At 41.7% G+C, this 25,889-nt stretch overlaps 1 long non-coding RNA gene across 1 annotated transcript in view; it reads right to left on the bottom strand.

The window, feature by feature from the left end:
• Window positions 1-25,889, bottom strand: part of LOC126638265 (uncharacterized) — an 87,342-nt gene that overhangs the window by 56,576 nt on the left and 4,877 nt on the right. Inside the window, exon 2 of the long non-coding RNA XR_007628563.1 lies at window positions 10,309-10,401. This is a non-coding gene — a long non-coding RNA (uncharacterized LOC126638265). The remainder of the gene's footprint in view (window positions 1-10,308; window positions 10,402-25,889) is intronic.

Genomic DNA, 25,889 nt, shown 5'->3' on the forward strand with positions numbered 1-25,889 from the left:
TTGGACAATCTGGAACATTTTAAAAACTATCTAGTGATGAAAATTTTGTTAAACCAACACTCTTTCCAGCAAGAAAATAGCACTTTCAGTAAATCAACATTCCTGACAATGCAACTGTAACAATTTCATCAACATATTTTGAATGTGGGTGTAATATGAACGTACACTAATGGAAACATATTTATTTCCCATAAACTTGGTGTCTTTCAAGCTTTGGATCAATAGATGAATTTTTCCTACAGCATCATTGAAACAGCTACAATTCAATACGTACCTAAGGCCATATGTATGGCTCTAGAATTTGAGTGCCTCACTATCCTGTGTACCCCACAGACCTGAACACTAGGGCAGCCTCTGTAGTGAGGACCCTCAAAATCTCTCTAGATGAGCTGACAGGTTACCAGGAACTTAGCAAAACCAGTTAGTCTCCACTAAATTATGATACATCCTTTTTTAATTGGATTTTTTTCAGTACAGTCTCTCTTCTCCAAGGGATGATGCCAGATTACCAGCTGTGGAGTGAAGATCTCCAAACATTTATCCTCTATCCTGACTTATAAGAGAGCAATAGGTGTTGGAGGAAAAGCAAACATGTGGAGGAGATTGTTAAGTGGCCAGTAAACAAGATTTGGATTTCAGATTCTCTGGCTTGGGAAATCTCTAGACTGCAGACTGCTGGAAAAGATCACTGTATACACACCCTGTTTCTTCAATGACACATTTCTTTAAAGGATGGAGCTGGGATTAACAGGGAACTGAGACTGAAAGTTCCAGGTTTTATTCTCGTGCCTTTTACAAGTGCACTGTATGATCACTACAAAATTCCTTAACCTCTCAGATCCTGTTTGCCACCCTCCAGAATGGGATATTTTGACTTTAAACTTCAGAGGATTAACCTTTGTAAAATAATTTTACAGGCTTTGATAAAATTTGACATTAAAGAAAAAAAAAGAAAAGAGGCAAAAATAAAAAACGCTTCCTTGCAAATTCAGCAGCATGCCTGTGCTGTCTGGGCACACAGATAGGGTTTGGGACAAGAGTTATATGTACTGTGGAAATAGTCATTCTTTATTCATTTTAAAAGGTCAACACAGCTTGCCAGCATATCACTGCTGCAGCTGTTGCAGAGCTTGTTATGGCATTAGGCTGACTCGGAATGATTTCCTTCCAAAGCATTCTGGCACGGAGCACAACCCGGCTCATACCCCAAGTGAGGAAACCATTACTGATGGCGCTGATGACAAGAAAACACGCCGGACAGCCAACGGTGGATTGGAAGCTGGAGAATGGAGGGGGGTGAGAAGGAGGTATGAGCCCCTCCTGTCGCTGACCTGGCACCACTTTCCTTCCACCACAAGCCGAACACACAATAGGCCGGGACACCTGCTACTAATTTGGGTGCCTGCAGGCGCCACCCGCGCGAAACCTTTAGCGTTGTTCCTAGCTAACTATTCCGATTTCTGATGGAAACAGATCACAACAACTTGCATGCTGTGCAGCCCTTGGCACAGTGCAAACGTGCTGCTGATAGGCAGGGAGCTGTTCTTTTCTTTCTCCTTTTTATTGCTTACTTTTTTCTTTCTTTTTTTTTTTTTGATCGATGGGTGGAACCCCCATAATTGTCAGAGGGAATTTCATACACCCTCCGATGACAGATTGAATCCTTGCAAGAATGTATCATTTAAACAAAAAAACACACACGAAAAAATTTGGTCTTCTAACATTTCAAATAAGGCTAAAGAGGAACCTCCCTGGAAGGTCCTTCTGAGGCATTGTTTTAGTGACATTACTCTGTCTCACTCTCTCAAGAGTGAGGAAAGAATATCTTTCTCTAAAGGAGATTCTGCAGCCAAACAACCCGCGTGCTGTCCCAGAGAGACCCTCCTGAATGGTCCATTGTTTGAGCTCTCCCCATGCGCAGATCTCCTGTCTGAAAAAGCATCTGCAGCTTCAGACAACACCTCTGTGCATCAGATGTCTACTCTCTCACTTGTGATTTGTTAGATGGAATATCCGAGCTGCATACTGCAGTCCAGGCCCTGTCTTAAGATCGGAGATTTCTAAGGGAGGAAGGCACCACTGAGATTATCCAGGCTGTTATCCAGCCTGATGCCCTGCATTGCACATCCCACAGTTTGCCATCAGTGATCCAGGCATCTCAACCAGGAAAGCAGGGTTGCAGTGAGAGCGTGTCTTGGAAAGCCTCAATGGGCAGGACTAACCCAACATAATATAAATTCAGCTCTCCAGAAGTTAACTATCTAGTCTAAATTATTCATTAAGGCCCCTGCAGTCTCCCAGATCCCTTGGGAGCAGGTTCCAGTAGTTGGTCACCCTCACTGACAATATTTCATAGATGATATCTATGAAGAAATTCCCTTCACTGCAGTTTGCAGCACATCTTGTGTGAAAAATTAAGGTGCTTTCTAGTGTCAGAAAAAAAAAAAAAAAGTTACATGGCTACCATTTAAAACTCCAGAAAGTGAAAAGGGTCTGTGGTTTCAACCCAGATTATCTGGCCTTGTAGCTTCACTTGGATCTCTATGTTTGCTGTACAACCACTTCCATTTTTCCTCCTTAATTATCTTGACACAAGATATATAATTGATATATAAGAGCAAACTCCAACAGCCTCCCCACTGCAGTGAGTGACATAAAGCAGGATCTCAGCAGACATTACACAGACCCACAGACAGAGGGAATTGGAAGCAAATCTTTCTACAACAACCTTAATTACACATAAGAGTCAGATAAACAATACATAGCACACCTATTTATGTATATTGCAACTAACCATTAGGAGGTTGGCTATGACAGATCATGTCTTCACATAGATCATTTGTAATGAAAATTTCCTTTCAGCCGTGAAAACCTCTGAGGTCATGCAACTGTTCCTAAATAGCTAGATAGGGTTACATGTGCTTGTGTGGATGTGCACATGGTGGATGTGTTTCAGAGGAGAGAGGACTAGTAATTCTTAGCCACACTTTGAGTGCCATAATTCAGATTTAAGAGAGGAGCACTACATTTGTAAGTGCCTGTTCACAAAATTTCCTTAACTGAGAAGCCTTAATGCAAATATTGTAGTACGCAATGACACCAGGAAATTCTCACAAATTCTCTCAATAGAGAATTGATTTTATTTTTAATGTGATGATCTACACAACTGATGTGCACAGTATTAAGCCAACCTTTCTCTTGGGAGGCATGTTACCTCTATCACCATCAGTCTCTATCAGCCAGTGGGATGAGTGGTATAGACTAGTTCACTGCCGGTGAAAACTGGGATGGGATGAGTGACAAATTCATAAAAGCTAAGAAGGAACCCATCTTTTTAAAACCAGGAGCAAGTCCAGATCCTTAAAGCATGGCCAAGTCTGCTGGCAGGCAAATGAGGCTGCACCAGTCAGGAAGGTGGTGTCCCTGCAATGGAAAAGCTCCAATCTCTGCCCTTGCACATCTGTAACCAACTGCTCACTCCACTCTGGAGGGGCACTGTCATTTACCAAAAGAATTCTCTGTTTGCCATGAGTGTCAGGTGCCTGAGGGATGGTCTGTTTGCACTAAATACCGAGAGGCTGCCCTTCATAAAACTGAACAAATACTTTCTAGCCTACAGAGAGAGAGGTTCACAGGAGATTCCACTGAGCAATTTGTGAAGAGTGAGACACACTCAAGGTAGATTCTTTGTGATGAGGAACAGTTTTCAGAGAAAATTTAAAAAAATATGCCTGCAATGCAATTGCAGGTAGCTATTTATTCCTGGAGTGTGGGGGCGCAAAGCAGGTATAATATCTTAGGATTGCATTGGAATTAAAGGCCTGATTTTGCCACGATTCCTCCCACTCATGGCACCTTACTCTGCTCGTGTCGATTTGGAAAGCAGTCTGCCTCTCAGCCAGAGCTGGGGAGCCAGATTCCCCAGTGAGCACAGGCTCGAAATCCGGAGCATCACAACCTGATTGCTTCCAAAATGGCACATTCTGCTCTTAAAAATGTTCTTTGCTTAAAGCATTGTGCAGCACCACACTTGTGTCTATGCTCATGTTTCAGCCTGGTGCAGCAGTGAGGCTCTGAAGTGAATCCTTTGCTCATCCCTACCTACCATGCATTGCTTTCAGTCTCTGAGGGGTTCCTCCACATGACTGGGATCTATCTGGGAGGAAACTGCATGAGATGCCCCAGGTCAGGGGAATGCCAAATGTACCAACTTCCTGTGGAACATCAAGTCCAGATCAGTGCCTGGTCCTTCAGACCTTCTCATGCCACATGTGATGTGATGACACCTAATCCAGTCAAATCTAACCCAGAGTAAAACCCCTGACTCTCATAGACTGGAGATGTAGGGGTGTCATCATCAGCTGTTTTGACCTTCACATCCCTCTAATTGTACGGAACTAATTATCAATATAGAAAGAATCTACACATGCCCTAACACTGGTGTAGGGAAAGACTGGTCACTCCCTTTCCCCCTGAATCCCACATCTGATTGATTCTTAAATGGCCTAGTAAAATAATTTTATTTTTGTTTTTGAGATTTGCTTTAGAAAATTGACAAGAGCTGATTTGGGCTTATGCCTATTGTCAGCTTTGCACCACCAAATCTGCTCATTGTCCCCATCAAAAGCAGTTCAACACCTTAGACTAGTGCTTAATAAATAAATGACAGGCAAAGTGGAACCCAAACACAGTACCATCCAGTCTCTAACACCCCCTTTCTGCTTGTCATCTCTAAGCAGAAAAATGTGAAGGCATGCACAGTTTGGAGATGCTCATTTTGGTGGCCAAGGTCTGCCTTGGTGTGGAGATGCCTTTTTCCTCACCCTCTGGTACACATTTTAAAATCTAGCAAAACACCCAGAAGCAGAAAGCAAAGACAAGACCTATCCTGCAGGAGTCCAGAGCTGGCATCTCCCAGCACCTAAGTGCCAGCTGCCAGATAATTTTGTTTTTATTAGGTTGACAGCTACACATGGGTGGGTGCCAACTTTTGTTCATTATATTTCATATTTTATAGCTCTGGTTTAGGTTTGGAAAGCTGTCGGCATTTGGAACGACAGCAGCCCCTGCCCCTGAGGGACAGTCAAGGCTTTTTTTCCCCCTTTCCTTTCTAACTTCTCTCTCTTCTGTGACAGCTGCACTTTCCACTGGTGCTCACTGGCTGTGCTCCCCCTGCCCACCCCCAGGGCTCTGCTCCTCTCTCTCAGCTCTGTGTTTAAGTCACATCACGAGCAATGTTTAGCTTTGCTGCAAGAGCTCCACGGCAAACAAACCGAACTCCGACAGATTGGAAAAAGCAGCATTTTGATAACCCTCTGCACATGACATTGCAGCCCCAACGAGCTGTCCTTCAAACTGCCCTGCCAGCTGACCCGTGCAGCAGATAGGGATCAGCACAGGGAGGTTGTTCTCCTCCACAATGAGGCAGCTTCAAAGGAAATATATGAGTTTCAGCAACTTGGCCAACTGTGTCATTCAGAGCTGCAGTGGGGACGTCGCACAAAGGGTCAGCTATCTGCCAGCCACTGCCAGTGCTGATAGGCTGCAGAGTATTTGTAAAGGAATAAAGGGTCCTCACGTTACCTGGGGATTTCTTTCAGCCAGGGAATCCTTTAGTGGTGATTGATTTCGCCATTTGACTGTGTAAACCTGCCCAGTGGAGCTCAGAACCGTGACTGTTTTTAAGTGTCAGACATCAGTTGGGAAGGAAACATTAGCTTGCAGATTTTGTTTGCATTTCTCTATTTTAACTGACAATTTCTAATTTTTGAATAATAAACTATCGGTAAACTAACATGGATTTCACTCCTCATAAGGACTTTGCAAAGGATAAACCTTATTCTTTACCAACAATCTGTTCTGGAATACTTTGCTCTAAATTTCTTATGTGAGAATCAAAGAGTTTGTAAATTTGTTAGACAAAAGTCTTTGATTAGTGTACTATTTTTTAAAAAAATCAGGACTACTGATTTTGAGATAGATAACTACTGAGTTGAGACCCCATTATTTAGAAACTGGATGACCCTTCATGCCATAATCTGCAAAACTTTATTTATTCTTCAAATATACTTCACCATTACACCTGACTAAAATGAGGAGGGGGAAAAATCATTGTAAAAGTGGCAGAGAATAAATAATGAAACCTTTTTGAGCCAGCTCAATCTAGATTCCCCATTTACTGCCAAGGAAGAATGCTCTCCTGGAGCATGCACTGAAGAAATCTGCAGCTGTCAGGCTGGTTCCTCAAATCCAGCATGTTCGATGTTCTTTCAAGCAAAAGCATTTTTGTGACTGTGAGTGTGGGGACTGCAAATTTGGAGGGAGAAATTATCATCATCCTCTGGCTGCGACCCTTATTTGTTGGTCAGATATGCAGAATCACATTACCATGGTTTGTGAACTAGAAATCTGACAAGAGCAATTTGACTCTTGTATTTACATTTCTAGCAGTTTCATCTTGTCATTTGTGGTTTTCTTCAAATTAGAAAACAATTAAATGAAGACTCTGGCAAAGAAGTGGAGCCAGATGTAACAGTTTCTCTTTACTCTTTGTTAATAGCAGCAGCAGCAATGTAATTTAATTCTGTCAGCTCTTCAGCTGCTCAGCAGCTGAGGAGATATGTGAAGGAAGAAAAGGATCATTCTCCTAAGATGCTGGATCAGCATCCAATACTCTATCTGCCAAAAGAGAAGAGGGAAGCCCTTGAACCACGATTCTGCTGGGACTCTGGGAGCATCACACAAACCACTCTGACCTTACATTGTTTAGAGAAGAAAGAGTCATGAGCTCAAATTACATTATCTCAAAAGTGAACAAATAAGGCTCCTTTTATCAAATAAATAAAATACATATACACCAGGAAACTGTATGCATATAAAGGGAATTCTTTCACATTAGTGAAATGTTTGTTCACAGACAACACTAATGTCATTACTAACTCAGATACAGTCCTTGAGAAACAGTATTTTGATTCCCAGAGATATTTACTTTCACACGTGCCCCAGCCATCTGACCTCTCCATGCCAGGCACACAAAATGATAGCGGATCATTTCCTACCTGCTGTAGGAGAAACTCTGCCCTCAACCTGTACAGAGCTGCTTGACCACAAGTCTGTGAGTTCATGAGACAGAACTTTCCTCGGAGCAGAGCTCCCAGTGTAAGGAAGTGGACACCAGGACATGAACTGAGAAACCTGCCCAGCCTGAAGCCAGTCCTCTCTTTCCCACATCACTCTGGACAAGTGACACCGACAGAGAGACAGAAAAACAGTCAAGCACCTGACCCTCCATTTCTGTTGGAGTTTTGTGGGTTTCCCTGACCCGTCATCTGAAAACCAGAAATTACAGCATTACTCAGAAAAGCATTCACTTCAATTATTGACACACCGTATTTAATACTACAGCAATGATACAGTGAAATATCTTTATCACTACATAAGCATCCAGATTTATAATTCTTTCCGAGATATTCTGCAAAATATAATGATAGGCTATTGCAGCATTTGTGGGAGGGGAGGTAGTTGCCTGATATCAGAGATTTAAAACCTGCAAACCCAACAGAGAATTAATCTGAGAGGAAACTGGGTTATAACATTATCATAGTTACTCTGCCACAGCACAAGCTCCTGCCCCATGAGGGCACTGCCACGCAAACTGCTGATTCTACATTTGTCACACTTGGGTTTCAGCAGCCCCTGGGGTAGGGATGGGTGCAAAATTTAGGGGCTGGAGGAGAGGAAAAAATAGCATCTCAGAACAATGGGAAAAAAAGTTTAAAAATTACAAAGAATTAAAAACCAAATCAATTAAATCCTCATGGAAAAGCCAAGTCTGAGATGCCTGCATGCAGTGGGATGTTTTTCTATTTTCTTTAACTATAAATGTCCACAAAGGACTGATATAAGACAGGGCAATTCTTTTAGTCTCACTGTACAAAGGGGCAGCACCGCTTATTCATCTCATGAGAACAGAGATCAGGTGCCTATTTCCTGGAGGAAGTAGAGTTACAGGGTCTGAAGCCACATTTTAGCACTGCCAACGTCCCCAGCCTTATGAAACTGCTTTCTGCAAAGTCTGTAGTGTCATCTTTTCCCTAGAAACAGGCTGTATGCATCTGCCTCTGGGAATGGCCCTCCATATTTTAAAAATGGGCTCTAAGAATTAATTTTTAATACAATTTGGCACTTGAGCTCCAGAAGTGAAGATCAAAGGGCAATCTAAACACTACCCTCAGGTATACAGGCACTTCTCCCATTGAAGTCACCAAAGAATTCGGTCCACAGTATGTTACTCTTCCTTAGACTAATTAAATTTTACAGACTAATTAGTATGCCACATTGCAGATTTGAACAAAATGCTCCAGTTTCATTTGGTTTGTGCTTTCTTGGAAGAGAATTTGCTTGAAATAGTCGTATTCTAAGTGGTACTTATTAGCAGCATGAACAAAAAACCCAAAAACCTTGCAGCACTCATACTGATCTTAAATGATAGACTATAAACTCCTCTGTTACTGGGGTTCCCTTTTCTCCCTACAGAAGTGCTGAACTCCCTTTAGTCTCACACACCAGTGCCAGCTGCCTAGAAACATTTTTAATTAATGTATATTTTTGTGCTGGAGGAAAGAACATGGGTTTTGCTGATCACTCTCTTAAAGAAGATTATAATCCCAGCAGCAAAACAAGCTGCTTGTCTAGATAAGGATCAATGAAAATGCTGTACATGGAGGCTGAAGCTGGAGCCGCAGAGCTACAACCTGGGCTTCATGATTTGTGATGATATTGTATTTTAACAGCAACAGAAGCCATAAAGTCACAGTTTAAAGCCTCTCTCCAATCTCCTGCTTCAGTCAGATGTCATCAAAGAGAAAGAATATGCTCCTGCAGATCTGACCCAGTGATGGTTGGTCCTCTTAGATTTTTCTGAACTTGCATTTATTTATCCCTGGGACTCCTGCCAAACTGGAACCAGTAGGCCAGGGAAGCTCACTGGTGTTCTGGTTTCGGCAGTTCTTTGCTTATTTGTCCAAATGGAAAGTGTTTCTCGGAAACTTATCCGGGCATAAAAACAAACGAGACCCTTCCACAGTCCCCTCCCCAAACACCTATAACAAGCTTTATAGGAAACCTACGACTGCTTTCCAAATTAAACTTCCAAGAACAAAACTGCTGAATTGCTGTGGGTGTCGTTTCCCCCCCCAATATTTTGAACAAAACAATTCTAGCATCAGATAGAAGTAATTTTTTTTTCGTTATCCCAAACAGATTCAAGGGCACAGCCCAGGTAACATGCACTTGAGATGATCTTATTATCCACATCAGGAAAGTGTCTACAAAACTTTTCATGGAACTGCTAGAAATTAGGCATCAGAAGAAAGAATACAACATCAAATACTGGTTTGGATTACACTCTTCTCACCTACCCCCTATATTGGATTATACAGTTCCTTAGTGTTAAATGTACATGCAACAAAATAGAATTCAGGTGAAGCTTTGGTTTACTTTTAGTCTGACCAGCTACAAGACAATACAGGCAAGTGACTTCAGGAAAACTTTGCTTATAAACTAAAATAAATTATCCATGTGTTTTTCTGATGTCTTTGCATTCAAAACCCCAGTAGAGTTTATCCATTAATGGATGAGAAATTAGAAGAAAGCCCTACACTTTAATGTGAAACATGCGCTTGGAAATACTCGGAAAGTCAGCACTTACAATTCACAGCAATAATGCACTGAGGAATATTTCTCCTTAAAACCAAGACCCCAGTTAAGTGTTTTCAAGAACAACATCATTGCCTCCATAAAGATAATCCAGTCCTCATTATTTACAATCCCTGAAATATTCAAGATTGCTGGTATGGGGGCGAGCAGGAGGAGGTTGTTATTTGCTTGAGATTTTATTTTCAAGAAGGCAAAGCTCTCTTTCTAAAAAGAGATTTTAAAGGACACTTTCCAGTAGGTGGTTTTTTTACTATGGGGTGGTTTTTTTAGCATTACTTTTTTTAACAAGTGCCTTTGGATGATAGCTATGAACTTTTCTGACTTCATATTTTTGTCACTTTTATATTTCCATGGAAAAGTATTGCATGGTTGCTCACATGGGCAAGTTTTTGCTTCAATTATCAGTAATTTTCCAGGAATTCCAGGAAAAAAAGAACCTTTTGCTTAAGCTAGGGAAGTAATTCCTGTTGCTTACCACTGTAGTGACCTCTGCCTCGGACCTGCAATTTGTTATGTCATAGTGGAGATGAGGAACAAAACTGGTTTGGTGCAGGGTCATTTAAACCAGTGAAAATAAAGATAGTCACTTACCTTTTGTCCTTCAGTGGAAAATCCAGTGGCTGGAAGTAGGAGATGGGAGAGAGTTGCCCTTGCAATCTGCAGAGAAGGATGTTGGTGCAAGACCTGGAAGAGGATCACTTGTTAACACTGTCAGAAGGACTAAAGAGAGAATGAAAACACAAGAGAGACTTAAGAGCACTGAATGAAGCACAAGAACCTGTGCTAAAGGACAACAAGAGTGAGAATCACCTGGTGGGGTGTGGGGGTGGGAAGGGCCACACCTGCAGCATTAAATAATAGGTTCAACAGGAAAAAAAAAAAAAAGAAAAACAGTAGGAAAAAAAAATCTCCCAAAATTTTACACTCCCCTCTTTTAATTCTTCTGTCAATAATTTACTCCCAGCATTGAGAAGTAATAATAATAACTATATTATCCCAATTTTCCCTTTACCAGCCCATCCCAGCCCTACATTACTTCAGAGAATGGAAAGCGGAATATACAATGCAGTAATTTCTTTCACTGCTGATGGAATAACATCAGTAGGAATGGCAAGAAAGTTGAGTCTGATATACCAACCTCCACCCTTCAAGGCAGGGCTGGAAGAGAACAACAGAGACAAATTGAGGAAGGTTTGGGGGAAAGTCTGATCTTGCAGGATCCATTGGAAATGCTGAGAACGCAAAATGAGTCTTTTGCAGATGTTCTTTGCCTAAAAATTGCAGGTCATGTCTGTTAACTGAATAATTTTTTTTCCAAGCTGTATTATCCCTTACACCATTCCACTCTAGGTCTTTTCCCTTCTTTCAGCATCCCTCTCCTTCTCTTTCCACTCACCAGCCCCCCTCTAAAACCTGGTTTGGACGGTTGCTTGACCTTAAACAGAAGACTTTTCCAGATGACATGGACTTTGAGAAAAACCAGCTAATACAAATGAAAAAAAAAACCCCACAGCCCTTCAGTTTTGACAACCTAACTCAAAGAATGTGAAGCCCTGCAAGACAAAAGGTATCAGAAGGTCTCTGTAGCCACTGGTTCCTGTTGATAAATACCTATTATCTTACCAGCTGGAAGACAGCCCCTATGCCATGTCTTCCCCTTTCCATCACTATTGAATAATACACCTTCATTTCATTTCTGAAAGAAGTTTGTTTACCAAGAGAAAAAGCAAAAAGAATATGTTTTGTCACCTCTATGCTAAATCTATTGTCTCCTTCCTAAAAGCAATCATCTTTAGATATTAAAATGGCATGATCTGGGTATTGCATAGCATTTCTTCTAATCTGCCTGCATTGCCAATTCAGTTCACAGATTGCATTCATTCTCCTTTGAAAAGCTTACATTGTTGAGTCAGAACTTTCCTAAGAAATAGCATTTGCTCACATCAGCCTCACTGAGGCGAGGCAAGGACAAAGTCAAGAACAGAGGAGGGACTGTGCTTTGTAAGGGAACTGGAGAATCAGGGCTGGAGCTGGTTATGGCATCTTTTGGAACAATTCAGATTAAAAAGCAGAAATACACCAAAAAATTTTTTTTCCAGTCATGAAATAGTAATAGCAAGAAAGGCACAGAGCACAAGTCACACTTAAACACAGTGATGGATAATGAACTTCACCATAAAAAGGGAACAAATGAGTCAGAACTTTTCCCAGCTAATGTCCCAATCTCTTTGGCCGTGGGCTGAACTCTGTTTGTCAGACCTACCTTTGAATGGGGCAGCCTCCAAACTCCCAGCCCCAATGCAAGAATTTGGGGGTGTTCCATGTTCTCATACAACTCTGCAAGTCAGTACAAAATGTCATCCCACTCTACAGGCAACAAACTTGAACTGGCCCTTCAGCTCACCAATTCCTGTGAACACTGAGAACACCATGAAAGATGGATGTATGCATGTGTATGTATCCAGCCAGCCGAGCTTTCGATGTTGTACAGAATCACTGATCCCACTGACCAAATCCTATCTTTTTGCTGGGTTCTTTATTTATGCTGGGTTCTTTATTTAGGATGGAGAGAGTAAAATAGCACAGCATTGTACATAACTTCCTGTTCCCAATGTCCCCTGAGGCAGGTGAACCCTTCCCTGGCTGTATTTTTGTGTGCAGTTTGGCATTCAAAATTCCCCCTGCGATACAGGCAGACGCCTCAGCTCCAGCTGTGTTGCAGCCTTGCTGGGGAAGCACAGAGCAAGGGCAATGGCTTGAAGGAAGCAATTCAGAGACATCATTCTCTATCAGTGCAGGCCACTAATACCAATGTAAAAGATGTCATGCTGCATGGATCGCCCATCTAACCTGAGAGAAGGTGTTAACAAAGGCACATTTTTAATTTTGCACACGGTAAGATCACGCAGGGCTCACAAAGCAGCAAGAAATGTACCTCTAATTCTTATGTGTATTTCCAGACAAATGATGCAGCTTTCTTTATGACATCAATTTATTTTTCACTTTGCAATTACGTAAAAACAGCAATAACATGGGAAGAGAGATGATGTGACGGATCCTAGTGCTGAATTATTCATTGCCCTTCATCTGCTGACTTCACATCAGACAGCTCCCAATGCACCTCGCATAAATCACAGTGGATCTTTTTTGCCACAGCCACTCTAAGATCCTATCGTGTGCTTTTTCACCTAAATACTACAGGATAATGGTCTTCTTTCAAGGAGGGGATGTGCATACATTGATTGGAAAGGAGGCCTGTGTCCTGCAGTCATCGATGTTTGGTGAGGAGGAGCAGTAACGTAATGCACTGAAAAAGATCCAGTAGACACATAGGCTTTATATAGAAGTTGTTTTATATACATATAAGTCTACTGTTGTGGTGAGGACTATAAGCATATAATTTGGTATACCTAATGTTCAGTATCTGATAAACTGTATTACTTCTCACAACAGCAATAATATATGACATTTGGGGAGAATAGAGAAATTACTTTTGTATATGCAGTCCCTAGTACTTAATCAGATGAACTTCAATTCCACTTTGGGGCAAAGTGATCAAGGCCTGCTGCGTCACAGGACACCCACAATAAAAATTGCAAACTGCAAAGGGATGTGTTAACTTTAATGAGCATTCAAAAGAAATTTGGTGCATGCCACGCACTACGCTGGTTTCCACACCAGTGAAGGGTTAATCAGTGTGTTTCACTCCTACTTTCCAGGCCCTTGGGCTGGTTAATCATTGCTCACTGTGAACTCTTGAGGGATTTGGATTTTTACTTCCCTGTCTGCGTGGGGTCTATTGCAGTGGGACCTCTTCTCACATACTCTATTAAGTTCTATCCCCTACTCTGTGGTGAATATAAAACAACATTCTCAAGACATTGCCATCTTTTATTAGCCAATCAACATTTTTTTTTAAGGATGGCTTGTCAGGCCGCTATTTTATTTTGCTGCAAACAAACACGGGTAAATCTCCTTTTCCCCTTTTTCCCCTCAAGCTACTTCTGAGACCTTCACAGATCACAAAGGTTTCAGGAACAAACCCAAATTACTGTGTCAGAACAAATTGTGATACCTCAGCTGAGCTGTGGTAACCATCAGCACATGAGCTCTTAGCCCTTACGGCAGCTCAAGGTGTTACGGCTTCCCCAAGCCTGGCATGAAAGGTGTTGAGCAGAGTTGACACACAGGCGGTTACAGTAGCTCAGCTGACATGCAATAATACATTAAGTCACATTTAATGTCTCCAAGGCTTAGGTTCCTCTTTTAATTCATGTACTACCTTATGTTGTAGCCTAGAGAACTGCCTACAGCAAAGATCATCTTTCAACCACTTGGGCAATTTTGTTCCCTACATTGCACCGTAGCGTTTCTGTCCACCTGCTCCAGTGGTTCTCATGTTTGACACAGCATTTGCTCCTCTGAAGCTTTGTACTGGGATTTAGTCCTATTATTAGTATTTGTTTGTACTATGGAACTCTGTTCTGTCACCCCTAAAGAAGTACAGACTAGAATGAGGGTCCCTGAATGGAAGAATTTAGCCGTGCTCTTGCTTAATTTAATTTGTCTGCCTATGCCAGAAGCAGGAGGATGTAGAAACAACAGGATATCAAAGATCAAGAGGAAAAGCAGCAAACAGGAGCTTTTCTGTCACAGACTAACTCTTTTTCAGGACAGTCTGGGACAAGCCTAGAAAATAAAGCCTGTTTTACCATATATTTGCTGTATTTTATGATTCAATAGCTCATATATGACCACAGAAAATGATAACTCATAAATATATATCAAAAATATATACAACATCAAGTCAATTATCAGTATTAACACATATTTTCTCTTAGTTTCTTTTTTCAGTAAACAGTAGAAACTTAGAGCAAACAAGGGACTTGGGGAAAGGGAGGCTATAGCAAACCTAGAACTAGGTTCCAGGTCTAAGTCCTAGTCCGAGGCATAAGGTAGAGTGGGAATATTCGTGTGTATAAGCATTTGCAGGATCAGGGCCTGCAACTGTAATCCAACTTGGATATAATCCAGCCTGGATGTAATTTAATTTACTCATGAGATCTCAGTTAAAAAATGCTGGTTTCATGAAAATATAACATTACTATTGATTTTTTTTTAAGCTGTAAATTGGGCAAATACAGACGTAAATGCAAACCACAAAATACTTGAACAGATGCACAAAGGACCAGTCACCAGACTAAAATTATTGGAAACTTGCTTCCCCCACCCCTTCTTTCTTTCTTTTTCTGTATTTTATTAACATTTATAAAAGAAGAAAATATGTATTCCTGACCTCTTTGTTAAAAATATCACAAGATTCATTAAAAGAAGTATTTGGAAACCTCAAAACTCTTCTCCATTTCAATGAATACCTGAAATCTAAAGCCTCTGATTAAGCAGAAAAGGGATGAACTGTTATGTGAAGCTGACAACAATAATTGTGAGCTGAAGAACGGCAAGTTCATTGGAAGTAGCTGGTAATGATTTCATGCAAAGGATTAGAGAACTGGAGGGGGGCAGCTGAGTTGAAGTTCGTTTATAGACAAAGAGCCAGTGGAGGGGTGCAGGGAGCTTTCAGAAATTGCTGGGCTCCTGAAGACAGTAGGAGAGATCAATTTTCTGCTCTTGTAAGGCAACTTCCTAAGGCAAATGTTTCAAACATGGCTGTTTACTGTCAAAGATGGTGATTTCCAAAGTGTAAGCTACACCCATGGATGGCACGGGGATTTTTGGCTACTTAGAAACCGTAGCTTCAGAAAGGTCCTCTCCCTCTCATTACAGAATTGCAGCCAAAAGGAAATAAAAATGATCTTTCATTAAAATGTTTCTGTGTAGAATTTCTCTTTCTTGCTCAACCAAAGTACAAAAACTCCAAAATTATGGTTTCAAAACCAGAAAACTATTGCATTCCTTCTAACAATCCAAAATTTCCTCCCAAAAGCATAACCATTGCTTCTGGGAAATTCTGATTAACTGAATAGTTCCTTTTCATTAAGAATAATTTTAATGTAGAATTATTTAACTATTCCTAAAATGTACACTTTTATAAATCAAAAATATTACAGCTAGGAACCCCAATAATAATTTGGAAACTGAACCTACCTAATCAGGCTTAGGAAATAAGCTGTCTTTGTTTCTTAAAATAATTGTATTGACTTTTTAATCTTTAAATATTAAAATATAGCATATTTCAATGTTATAGATAGTGAAATGGTACAGCTACTATCAGTTTGAATGGATTGTACTAGAAGAATGCCATTTGCTAAAACCAAAATGTTTCCTTGAATGATTGAAAGATATTGATCAATAAATACATGGATGTTATTGATGCTGTTCTCAGCACGTGCTGAAGGATCCTCTTTGAACTGAGCATGGGTTTATTCTGTAATCAACTTTTATTTTTCAAACTTTCATCTTTGTAAGAAAAAAAAAACAAAACAAAACAGAAAGAATCTAAGGATACCCCTTAAAACAAAGCAAGGAGGGTGCTGCAGAGCACAGCCCCGGGTCAGAGCCGGCTGTTGAGCACTGTGCAGACATCTGCTTCTCTCCCCGGTGCTCCACGGAGAGCCTTACATGGGGAACACGCCGCCTGTATAATTTACAAATCACTCCGACTGCTTTAGCCTCTTAATATCACTAAATCTCTTTCTCTCTTCCCTTTTCACCCCCTCCCTCTATTTCCCTGCACTATATTTATATCTGGGAGGCTGCGTTCAAGCACTTGGAGATGATGTTTCCTGTGGAAACCTTTGAATTATTTCAACAATTTCACAGCATGTTGCTTTTCTCTCCTGTTCCTCGCTGCCTTGTTCTGGTGATTGGTACTAACACTAATAGGAAAAATGGTAAAGAAAACAATGCCAAGACCGGCTCTGCCAGACGAATCCTAACGCAGCACAGAGATCTGATTTCAATTAGATCTGCCTGAGGGAAAGAAATGCTGCAGCAGGGGATGGATCCTCTGCTGGAGTCAGTCCCTTCGGGCCGGGGCTCCTGCCCGGGCAGGCAGCAGTGGGCAGCAGGATATGCCCCACAGACCCCCGCTCCCCCTGTTTCCAAACCCCTTGTTCCAGTCTTGTAAACAGCAACAGATTGTTTGCTGGAGTCCACTTTGCATAAATGCTGCCAACAAACCACGCCGTGTCTGAACTCTTTTAATATATTTAATGTGGATTCCAGAAGCCCAAGCGTGCTCACACACAGATTTAGCAAAATATCTGAAGAAATTCCAAACTGCTGTGTATTAAGATAACTAATTGTGAGCCCCAATCCTTACTCAGAGAAAAAGTTTTTGTGTTGGGTTGTTGTTTTTTTTCCCCTCCGCTAAATGGAGACTATGATTTCCTGCTTTCTTTTAAATTTTTAATATTGCACTTTTTAAAACTTTCAAACTATTGATTCTTTTGCTGTAAATCCAGAGCCTCCTATGAAAGGTAATGAAGTGAGAGGCAGAATTAAGAATGCCCAGATGTGTTGTAGCACATAAGAACAGTTTACAAGGAAAATGCAAAACTGCCAGCAGACTAGTGACGGGTTAGCTGTCTATATAAATATATTGTGCAGGAAACATATCGCCAAGCCTGGCTTCTGGACTTTGGTCTGGGGCACGTAAGCTCAGCTGCTACTGCCTCTGCTGACAAAATGAGAATATACTAATTTTATGATGGTCCAGAGCAGTTTATGCCAATCCTCAGCTAGGAAGCTACAGTTGTTTCTTAAGGCATATGAAGGGCTCTTAATTACACAGAGTGGCTGGCCTTGACCTGATGCAGGGAAGGAAAAAGGCATGGATGTCCAGCTCATTGTTCACCCTGCCTCTTCCTCCTGGGGTTTGCAGCCCAGCATCTGCCCCCTCTCTCAGGCCCCTCTTTTGCCCTCCTTAGCCCTCTTTTTTGGGGCAGAAGGGCCCTGGACAGATGAATTCAGATCCTTGCAAAAATCTGCTGCTAAATGGAATTCTTAATTTCCGAGATTTCCTGTTAATTTCACAAAGCAACTTCTTGTATAAGTACAATCCTCTATAGGTTGTGTTGGAAGGACCAGGCACTCATTCACACATGTTATTAGGTTGCAACAGAAAGAGTCTGAAATATATGCAACAGAAATATATACATTCCCAGCTTTCCCTTAAATTAAATTTCCTATCCTATTCCTCATGTGGGTATGGTCATTTTTAATTTAAATTTGTTAGAAATAGACATTAATTTTAAGGCGATTTCATAAATCCCATGCCAATGTTATAAAGCAAGCATGTAAATATGTCAGTTTGCAGAAAGCCAGGCTTTAAAAAAAAATATGAAAGAGCACAACACTGCTGACATTCCCATCATAGGCTGAAATTTCTGTCCAAAGCTGCTTTCTATCTCAGTGGCAAGGAACCATTTCTGAATAGCACAGATAAACAGATATGCAGAACCTCTGGGCCGTTACTTGGCAGCCTGTGCGAGGCGGCTGCACTCAGGCTGCTCCTGCTCCACAGCCGTCCTGCAGGAGGGAGGGCCAGCCCTCCACACCTCATGTTGTCCAGGCAGGGGATGGGGCTGCCACTGCCCACAGCATCACCCACTCCCCAGCCATTCCTCCTGCCTTTCAGACTTTACAGCTGTGCATCCCTCACAACTCCAGGGAGGAAGGCAGAGGAGGGAACAAGGGGTGCCACCGTGTCCTTCTGCCTGCAGATGTGGGGCTGTGTGGTGGAGTGTCCTCTCCAGAGCTTTGCCTAGTGATGGTTTAGATCTTTAAGACGTCACAGATCTGTCCCTCTCCCATGGGGGAACCTTTCACAGACCCCTGGAGCTCAAAGCATTCTCCTCCCAGAGGCCGTGTGACACTGATGGGAAGTGGGGCTGGACACACTGGGCAGGTCTGCAACCCTCTACTGCACAGAGTGAAAGGATGGGAGCACTTTGCTGTGAAAAATGGGCATTAAATTCAAGACACATTGTTCTTCCAGTGCAGAGAAATGCTCTCTATAGGGTAGTCTGAGGACATTCAGTTCTTATACCCTCTCTGCACAGGCAGGTCACGGCATGGGGAGCCCATAGGGGCTTACAGGACAGCAACCACTGTGGGGGTGTGAGTGCTCAAACCTGCTCCAGCCTTTCCCATCCTCAGCTGTAATGCAGCTCCCTTTGGGCAGTGCTTGGAGTGAGCAGGGAAAAGACATACCACAACACTTTTCCTTTAAAACAGAAGTTGAGCTCATCTAGAGAGAGCCCTTCCACTGTCCAACTTTAGTTCCCTCATTTACAGAGCAACATTTATTTCTATTGCCCTCCCCCCTGTTGCTATTTATAATATAGGGAAGCGTTCCTCATACAAAATGCCAGGGAGAAGTTTTCCTGGGCTGCTCAGCCCCTCACACAAGGGCTGCTTTGTGTCCCTTGCTAAGGGCTTCCCATTTGGAGAAGCTGTAAGTCTGTAAGAAACAACAAAAATTTACAGGAGAATGTGCTTAACATTTTGTTGCAGCCTTTGAAAGCCTTTACGAGAAGCTGAGTATTTGGAGTAGATAACCCAGCCATGCATAGACTTGGCTGGGATTTCTATCAACATATTACTCTAATTTTCTCCTTTCCTATTGATCTGCAGGGTACCACCTCTTCAAACCCCAGACAAATTGATCCTCTGAGTAACATCTGTGCACACTATTAATCTTTTTCACACATGTGATGTTCTGCATTACTGGACACAGGACACACAATATGACTCAAGTGTTAATCAACTAATACCTGAAAATTAGGCTTGTGTCTACTGTATAAACATTGACAGACTATCCATCACCTGCCTGAGTGAATAAATGAATTTTGCCTTTGTTGCATGCACGGTAGCACTCTGGGGTCTGGAATATTTACTGGGCTTGGAGGACATCATACAGCAAGGCCAGTGTGCAGCCACCACCAGGCAGCCACGTGTGCAGGACAGGGTACAGATGTGGGGGAGAGCAGACCCCCACCTATCCCAACAGACCAAGTGGCTTCCAATTAGAGCAATGGGCTCCTCCTAGTATATTTTGCAGCAAAGAAAAAGGGGTGGAAATCTATTGGACAGATGGGCTAAGGCTACTCCATAGCTGTCCCAGGCTACTGTCCAACTGGGGTCCCACAAGGAAAATAGAAATAGTTAAAGTGTCACATGCACCATACCTGATTTTACTGCACGTTAGCTGAGTGTTGGATATTTGTCTCTGGTGCAAAAGGTCCTGACCTCGCACTAGTATCAGACCTGATTCCAGCGCTTCCTGGCAGGCACAGAGGCACTGCTTGCAATGCAAAACTCTGGATGTGGCTCTGCCTTTGTGTTGTTTTGGGGTTTTTTTTTGCCTTTTTCTCCCCTCCATAACCATTGAAACAGATGGTTATTTCTTCCTAGGAGTTGGTAGAGCAATCTGATTGCAATGTCTGATTGTGATCATTGCTGACTCTGACACCCTCCTGGCAGGCTCCTCTCTTCTGTTACGTCAACTTCCATTTAACAAAAGAGAAAGGGGGAGCAGAGGACAGGCACAGCTGAAAAGCAGCGAGTTCGGGTCCCTGCTCGGGCCAGGCCAGGCTGCAGCAGATCAATGGCCCCCACCCTCGGCACATGAAAAGGGCCACAAAGATTCTGGCTGAGTTTAATAAAAGGCAGTCAAGGCTTTGCTGCAGCATTGTCTCTGGCGTAGGACAAAACTGCTTGAATCATCTTTGTACCGATTTTTTTTTTTAAGTGGCTTTCTTGGGGAAAAAAAAAAAAAGAAATTTATCCAGGGATGGTCTCTTGTGACAACTTCCTGAAAGCATTTAAAAAATCTGGAAAATTAAATATGTGAGGTTATTTGGCAACTAAAAAGTGAAACATTGTATCTACAGAAATTAAGCTGTTGGGTTTTGATGGACGCCTGAAAGCTTTGAGAGAAAAATACCAACGAAAAAACAATCTTTTCTAGTAACAAAAATAATTTCCTCCTCACCAGGAGAGATTAATTCACTTACATTCCCCTCTCAGGCTGGAATTCTTCATGCTCCATCTTTTTCTAATAGTAATTTTTTGGATTTTTTCTTTTTTTTTTTTTTTTTTTGCAAAGGACAGCAGAGGCCCCACAATAAATGGAAAAGGAGCCAGGCTGAAAGGGCCCACACTGCTAATTGGGTGAAAGAGATGCATCTCCAATTCAGGTCTTTTATGGAGTCACTCTGGAGCTGATAATCTTCCTCCTGACTTTACAGGAACCACAAATACCTGTGTCCTTAACAGAGGTACCTCAGGTAAAGCAATAAAGGTGGGACAAGTTATTTTTTGTACTTGCTGGCTTCTCACTGCACCTCCCCATGTAAGTGCTCCCATTCCTGCTCTTTGTCTCTCCACTTTGGCACGTTAGTTCAGTCTTCACTGACACCTCCAATCAGTATGGAAAACCAAATAATGACAAAATAGAAATATCTCAGCAGCAGGTAAAGAATAACAGCAATATTTAAAAGCCTAAAAAAAATTCAACTGCAAAGAAAACAATGTACTTCCCCATACATATTTGTACTGACATATGCACTCCTACAAGATGAAATATTCCATCTAAAATGGCTCCATGAAGACACTTCAGGGGTTACAAATGTGAGCTCTTGGAAGTCCAGAGAATTCACACTCCTGACCAGCTAAACTTGGACATGAGGGACATAGAGGAAGTATTTTATGTAGGTATTGCTCATGCTCATACTTAATGAGAAGACACACATAGGTTATATTTTTCAGAAAAGCCTAATTTTTTCCATGAATGATGTCTAAAGCTCCAAAATACTGTGTCTACAACAGCTCTGCAGGTCCCTAACCTTGTTATCTGCTACATGGCAGATACTCCTGTTCTTTGTTACCTATCTGCTGTGCTCTGGGTAAGACAACTCATGTCCTAGCAGAGGAGACCTGGAACTGAACTACTCAAACAGGGCACTGAACTGTTTTTCCCCCTAACCTGGGGAGTGCTGTCCCCTTTAGGTGGTAGTATGGAAGGAAAATAGCTACATCATCCATTTTTTTTGCAAAGAAAACATGTAGCAGATGAAAAGTCTCTGCATGAATAGGCAAAGGTGCTGTTACTGAGGTCCAGAGAGGTGTCTGGGTGGTAGGAATCCAGAATCAGACCTGGAATAGCACTTTTCATTAGAAAATAACCAATAAAACCAGCCAAAAGTAGTTATAAAAAATCTCTCTGCCACCAAATAGGAGGGGCTTAACTCTCCCCAAGCATCAGCTGGGGAGCCAAAGGTCATGTACAGGCTGCTGGACTCCACTGAGAAGCCAAGAATATGAAAACTAAACAATATCATATTTTATGCCTGCATCTCCCATAGACACTCGCGCCCACAGTGTGCTGATCTGCATCAGGGTTGATTGTAAACAAAGCTGGAAAACATTCTTTAAAATCTACTTAATTGCCTGTACCTCCTCTCCTTGCAGCCCAGAGAAGAGTTCCTGCTATCAGCTGATGTGGGAGGTGAACCTTGAAAAAACAGGTTTCGCTCAAAGTAATTCCATTAGGGCCTGAAATGACTGGGTGAAACATGAGTAAGGAAAATCATCGCAGAAACACAGCAGCTGGGCTCCATGACATCACTTGCAGGAACCAAAGGAAACGAGCTTATAAGTCATGCAGGAAAAACCTATGTTTGTTTGTCTGCTTTATAGAGTTACAGTTTGCTTTCTGAATGAAAAAAACCAAACCAAACCAAACCAAAAAACCCCAAACAACAACAAAAAACCCCCACAAGCTTTGAAAAATTTGGTCCTGATATTTTGCTCTTTTAGGTAAATGGTTTTGCATTTATCGAAGCTGACAAGGAAATAAAACGCCTGAAATCCTTTCTGTTTGCTGTGCATGAAGACGAATTATTGCAGAAGCAATAGTTCCACATGCTTCCAACAAAAATATAGTAGTGTACAAGCTAAAAAGTTATGAAAAAAGGAAGATGCAGTGGTTAACATCTATATTATTGTTTCTCTCATTTGTTTGCGTGTCTTGACCTTATTGGAGAGCTTATCAGGAGCTACTTCTTCACAGACATCATGTTTGTTGTCAAGGGATATCAAATAAATGACAAATAACTCCTTTTAGAGTTCAAAGAGCAGAAAAATAACACATCCAGGATATTCACTGCCTCATGTTTAGCTCACTCGCTTGTGTCTTACTCCAGGATGTGCTTGAATGTTTAAGCCACAGCCCAGAAGACAAATCAGAAAACAGGGTAGCATTGCAGACAGACAAACCACCTTCTAGTTCCTTCATGCTGGGTAGAAGGGGTGCATTAGGAGCTTCTTTCAAGGTACTGCACTTCACACTTTAAGAAAAAATAATTTCCTAAATAAGGCCATTCCTTACCCTGGAGGGGTAAACAAACATTTTTGATGGATTCCTTTTTTCATGAAAACAGAAAAGCACTATGAAGTCAGAGAGCTGGGAGGGGATTCATGGAGGTGGAGCCATCACCTGGGCTCCCCCTCCATCATGAAAAACCTGAACCAACCTGTTGCAAGCAAAGTTTGACTCAGAAAGGTGACATTATCACCTCCAGGAGATGTGGGTTTCCTCTGCATTATGCATAGTCTACAAACAACCTCAGTAGACTTTTTTTGGCAAAAACTATAAGAAATTACTTCTACCGTCACTTTTTCTGTAACACAACCAACTTGCACCCACAGTGATTCTAGTTCCTTGCCATATCCCTGATTTCACCTCAGATGGACAGTCCACTCCTGTACTCCTTTCTAACTCAGCCTCATGTCCCTGTTTCTGTTTCCTGGTTTGATTCCTGCCTCACACTGTGCCACTCTTATTCCAGTTTACAAGGCTACAGCCTTGAACACGTTATCATAAAAAATTGTCCACTGTAAAGATTTCCTCATAAAAAAAACCCCAACTCTGTTCACAAATAAATTAAGAATGTGCTTAAATCCCAGTGAAAGCACTGGAACATAAGCATGTGCTGAAAGCCTTTCCTGAACGGGGGCCTATCGCCTCCCTTTTCCTAAAACCTATTTCGGTTGAGCTCATATTTCGTGTTGGCAAGAACTTAAAAACAAAATGAAGGAAAAAACTTTTCCCATAAAAGTTTAACTTAATAGACCACTCCAGCATCCTTAATTGCCATATTTTTGTGTATTGATGCAAATAATTATTAATGGACCATTTTAAGGAAAAGGTTATATTTCATATCAGAAATACACCACAGAATGAGTTAGCACTGTTGTACACCACAATGCTTTGCAAAGCTAATCAACCTAGATAGTTGGAATGTGGGAGAATGCTTTGTTTCCGAGTAGAAAATGATTACAACATACTGGGGGTTGTTGTCTTGCCAACTGCCTTTTACTCAACTCTTTTTCTATATGGAATGAAGGCCGTGAAACATCTTAAAACTGCAAGCAACCTCTTCACTCAAAAAAAAAAAAAGCCGAAAAACCAAGGCAGATTTTATTTTTTTAAGTGGATGAAGGAATCCACTGATGTAATAAATGTATCCATGTATTCCAAGCATAACTTGGAGCCAGTCTAGTTATAAACTCCTTAAGATCAAGGTTCATCATAAAACTGGGCCCTACCTTTATTTTCGTAATACTAGCGGTTGCCACCAGAATTCCTGAACCCCTTCTTCACGCCATCTGGAATGCATACATGAGCAAGTTTATGATGAAAAATATACTGTGCACTAGAGCTGGGCTTTTTTAGGGTAAAAGCAACTACAAAGGCAGTAATGTGCAGGGATTGTACATTCATTTTATTGCAAGAGCCAATGTGTTCTTTTCCTTTTGGTCTAACCAAGCGGAAGACTGATCAAGCTTTGCAAATGGATGCGACGGTTATGTTCAGATTTGTTCTGGAAATGAAAAGGACACACCCAATATCTTTATCTAATTAATCCTGTCATTGTTTCATTTGTTGTACAAAAATTCAGTCTGGGTCAGCTGTTATGTCCAAGGCTGGTCTATGGCAGGTTTTATGCCATATGTGACCCTGATACCTCAGAATTCATCACTTCCATTACAGTGATCTTGGGACAACAGGTAGCAAAATTCACTTTGGTCACTTCTCTAGTGTCACTGCAGTTGAAAACTGTTAGCTCTGGTCATCTTAAAAGTTTGCTCACGATTACCACAGCCCAACTCCTAATCTAAGTGCATTTCCATACTACATGTTTTTCTGGGTCATTTTTTAGGGGAATCTTTTCATTTGGGGTGGGGAGGGGAAGGGTGTTTAGCAAGAATAGTGTGAGAACTACCTTCTTTCTTTTACTTTTTCAGATTTTCAGCCCAAGTTTACTATCTCTTGCTGAGACCAAAACCAGTAAAGTAAAATAAAATCCTAAATTTCAGGTTAGGGCTCTGATTTAGGAACGTCCTTACTCACGTGCTTGACTGAAAGGTAATGTGCCATTTTTAGCAAAGTCAGTGTCCAGACATCATGTGTTGTTCTGCACCTTGAATGAAGGCAAGGTGAATTAAGCATATGTTTTATATCAGGTTTTATATCATCTTGAGGGCTCTCCTGAACAATGATGGAGTTAAGGCTGTGTTGAAGTCCTGGTTTAGGGCTGTTAAGGGCCTCTTTTCCCTCCTTCAGCTGAGAAAGGAGATCATCTAGCCACAAACAAGCCTTTCCAACAGGGGCATCCACTTTATCGTTTCTTAGACCAGTGCACAATTATCAGCTCTTTGATTTAGTGAAATAGCAGAGGAACATTCTCAGTCAGCAGGGCCAGATCCCATAAAGAAAGGCTCTTGTAATAGCACGAGAATGCTCTGAGTTTCACAAATATAAGCACTCAAAAGATAAGAACACCAGACACTCAGATGCCTGCAAACCCTTCCTTCATCTCTGTCCCTCTCTTGAGGCTCGTTCAAAGCACTCACCAACACCATGGTCCAGCAACTGGGAGGTGAAAGGGGTGATGCCACTGACAAACGTGCTTGTCACAGTGGATCCACTGATTCCTTTGCTCTTCTCTCATTACTGTGTACCACAGACTTTCTTTCAGTCCTACTCCCTTGTTAGAGCTTTCTGTTAAGAATCTGCCACAAACATTTCATAAACATGAATCATGTGACAAAATAAATTCTAAAAATGCCTTGGACACCGTGAGGCCGGGCAGGTCCCTGACATCCCCCAAAGTGGCTGGCAGGTCCGCAGTGTGAAGTTCCCT

This window comes from Myiozetetes cayanensis, unplaced genomic scaffold, assembly GCF_022539395.1.
Source record: "Myiozetetes cayanensis isolate MyiCay16 unplaced genomic scaffold, myiCay2020 scf17, whole genome shotgun sequence".
Classification (NCBI taxonomy): domain Eukaryota; kingdom Metazoa; phylum Chordata; class Aves; order Passeriformes; family Tyrannidae; genus Myiozetetes; species Myiozetetes cayanensis.